The following is a 3,883-nucleotide window of genomic DNA, read 5'->3' as shown; positions in this document are numbered from 1 at the left end:
GTACTCAATCAGCTTTGCTCTCTGCTCTGCTTGGCGTTCGCTGTGTTATAAGCAAGTTTATTTGCATTGACTTGTATGTAACCCGTTTTATCGCACTGATCATCTTTATCGCATTGATAATCTCGGCTCGGCTTTCACTCTGTTCGCACCGTTATGTTGGTATGTTCTTGTTCGATTTTTAACCAACCATTACCAAGAGTGACCTTTATGCCAAATTTCAAGTTAGTAGGTTCATTCAATTCTTCTGGGCGAATATCAGTCAGCAACTCTACTGGGCAAATGCAAATTTGCCCATGAACATTTCGTTAAGGAACAGGGCAAACTTCTCACATTAATCAGTGCTGTCGGATTTAAGCACATTTTTATAGCTGTGTGGGCGCACAGTGGGGAATTTGGCCTCAAAAGTGGCGTTTAAATCAACGGAGAGACCGATCTTCATAAAATTCGGCAAGTATGACTCCCTATATATATATATATATATATATATTATAGTCATACTTGCCGAATTTTATGAAGATCGGTCTCTCCGATCAGCCAAATCGGATAAAAATTGCGCCCTGTAGTGGCTCAAGAAGATCCAAGATCGGTTTAAAACATGGACCGATATGGTCCATTTACAATCTCAACCGGCCTACACCTATAAGAATTATTTGTGCAAAATTTCGAAAACTTCGAAAGGGTCCGAGACGAATATTTCGAGGAGATACAATCAGAATGACGAAATTAGTATGCCCCCATACTATGGTGGAGGGTATAAATTGTGCATATCGATCAAATAAGTGAATTATTTTCCCGGCATTATAAAAATAATTAAACTCACTCCTTTGTAGTGTAATTGGATGTTTTTCCAATTTGTTTGGTTTTAATAATTGCATTAATCAAAATACTCTTTATTATCAGATGAACCCATTACAGTGTGCAACAATTTTTTAAACATAAATGCAAAACCAAACTAAATGACATAAAAGCAAAACACATGGAACAAACAGTGTTTCAGCACTGATTCTCGTATTCACTGTGTTATAGACAGTAGTATTCACCTCATGCGTATTTGTAGTGAACAATGTGGCTGAAGATTTGGTGGCAGATATCTTCAGATCTCTTGAGACGAAATATGAGGCAAGTTCGTTGAGGTAGATGTTCAACCAATCGCAGATGTCAACAATGGGTGGGGGCCTGATACCATGATCGTACTATCGTCCGTATATGATATGATCTCTATGCCGTCTAGGAGAGGTCCAGTGCCACGAGGACCATCCTCCAGATTCTTCAGCACCAGTGTGCAGATTCCGTCGGGGCTCAACGGCTTGAATGATTTTTCGCCCACGGTAAATTATGATGGCTCTCCATCGGCTCGGAGACCACGGATACGACGAATGGCTCTCCTACTTGCCCTGTCACTCTCGGGATGCACAATAAATTGACGGTTGAACAACCTGGCGCATCCCTTCGGATCAGTCATGGTTACGTCGCCAATGTGACTGAGTTCCTGTCACCCCGTTTACAGGGCTTCGAGAGTGACTTATCAATAGACCACAGCTTGCCTAAACCGGTGCCCAAGTTACATTGTTCCAAGTGTTCCAGCCACAAATTCCGCCTATGTTCGTTGACAACCCCATTTATTTCCAGATTCAGCTCGCTGATTCTAGGGTTAGTGAGGTCCGTACAATGAATCCCATCACGATCGTCTGCGAGTACCACTGCATGCATAGGGAAATTGGGCCGCACTGGGGGTATTCGACCAGCTGGTATACTAGCACATCCGAGGTGGGTGTCAGTTCACTGAAGCCGCGATTAGTGTACTCTCTGAAGCCAGCGCAATTGGCCTTTTTCTGATTGATTAAGGTCTGGATCTCAGAGGTTATAAAGTCGGGTGGTCAGTCGATGGTGAGAATTATGGAGAGGTGATCCGATCCCAAAGAATGACGGCTTGTCAGGATACGTCACTCAGGAGATCAGGGGATGCAACGGAAATGTTTGGCGAGCTGCTACACCTCCTCGTAATCCTAGTGTGGGCATCCCCATTCACAGTGTAAAAAGTGGAGCCATGAACATTTCGTTAAGGAACAGGGCAAACTTCTCACATTAATCAGTGCTGTCGGATTTAAGCACATTTTTATAGCTGTGTGGGCGCACAGTGGGGAATTTGGCCTCAAAAGTGGCGTTTAAATCAACGGAGAGACCGATCTTCATAAAATTCGGCAAGTATGACTCCCTATATATATATATATATATATATTATAGTCATACTTGCCGAATTTTATGAAGATCGGTCTCTCCGTTGATTTAAACGCCACTTTTGAGGCCAAATTCCCCACTGTGCGCCCACACAGCTATAAAAATGTGCTTAAACCGATATATATATATATATATATATATATATATATATATATATATATATATATATATATATATATATATATATATAGCGCTTTGATTTATGTTTCGATTTTTTAAAGTTCCGAACATTAGGAAGGAAAGAAGGAAGTTGAAAAGAAGATTTTTGGTAAATATTAAAAAAAACTGTTCAGAGTTTGATATATATTTATGTTTTCAGATGTATATTTATGTTTGTTTCAGATGTTGCAGATATCTGGGAGAAGATATAGATTAACTTTATGGAACCGGTTAGATTTGCATATAGTTCCGATATATATGGTTTTTGGTATGTTCCTTTAAAGTGATACAACATCAATATTTAACAACAGATTGGGCTGACATTTACAGAAAATGTTGTCGACGCAGATATATATAGTTTCAGATATATAGTTTTCAAAATCTTCTTGCAAATGCTGTGGGCCCATATTTAACAACCAGTTGGGCCGAAATATAAATGAGGAAAATATGTGATAAATTTAAAGTAATCCGAAGCACATTTAGATATAATGCTAATATATATATGTATATACATACCAAACTATTTGGTAGAAATTAAACAATGACTCTATGCCCTTACATAGAGCGGAGCACTACATTACATACATTTTATGGTTGTCATCAGTATGTTACTTTGATTGTTTCATTGATTTTATATAAATCGGAGCTGACATGATCTACACTTAAAAGATCCTAGAATAACAAAAAGATTTTCGAAAAGAATTCAATCAAAATCTCTAGTATTTTATAGGGTGTGTACTTAAAGATATCGCTGAATATGTTTTTACACATATAGTGACAAAGGTTAATAAAATAGATTTGCATAACATCAAAGATCACTTCTTCAAGCTTTAAAAGTCTTTATTTAAAATCTATGCCCACACAGAAAAAATAAGAAATTATGTCCAATTAAACATTTGTACATTCAATAAAAAAAATTGCAGAAATCGGGCCTATAAAGGAGTTTTTATTATTGATTACCAATTGTGCAATTTGGATTTATGATAAGTTCAAAAACCCAATTTAAATGGTTATAAACTCAATAAGCCATTCATTTAAAATTTACCATTTCTTTTAAATTTTTACTGTTTTAATAAAAAAAAAAAAATTCGGCCGGGCCGAATCTTATATACCCTCCACCATGGATCGCATTTGTCGAGTTCTTTGCGCGTTATCTCTTTTATGGCAAACAAAGAATAATGAATAATAACTGTAATGCTAGTGGAGCTCTATAAGGTTATAGTCTGATTCGGACCATAAATGAATTGGATGCTGAACATTGCAGAAGTCATTGTGTAAAATTTTAGTCCATTTGGATAAGAATTGCGCCTTGTAGGGGCTCAAGAAGCAAAATCTGGAGATTGGTTTATATGGGAGCTGTATCAAGCTATGGATCGATTCGGAACATATTAGACACGTATGTTGAAGGTCATGAGAGAAACCGTTGCTCAAAATTTGTGCCAAATCGGATGAGAATTGCGCCCTCTAGAGGCTCAAGAAATCAAGA

General features: G+C 37.7%; 1 long non-coding RNA gene across 1 annotated transcript; it reads left to right on the top strand.

Annotated features, from left to right (window-relative positions):
• Positions 1-2,437: 2,437 nt before the first annotated feature.
• On the top strand, positions 2,438-3,099 carry LOC106092860 (uncharacterized). Its single transcript, XR_001222246.2, has 2 exons — positions 2,438-2,506; positions 2,581-3,099. It is a non-coding gene; the product is annotated as an uncharacterized LOC106092860 (long non-coding RNA).
• Positions 3,100-3,883: the final 784 nt, after the last annotated feature.

The sequence above is a fragment of the Stomoxys calcitrans genome, chromosome 3 (assembly GCF_963082655.1).
Source record: "Stomoxys calcitrans chromosome 3, idStoCalc2.1, whole genome shotgun sequence".
NCBI lineage: Eukaryota > Metazoa > Arthropoda > Insecta > Diptera > Muscidae > Stomoxys > Stomoxys calcitrans.
The sequence above is the reverse complement of the archived record's forward strand: the minus strand, read 5'-3'. Positions and strand labels throughout refer to the sequence as shown.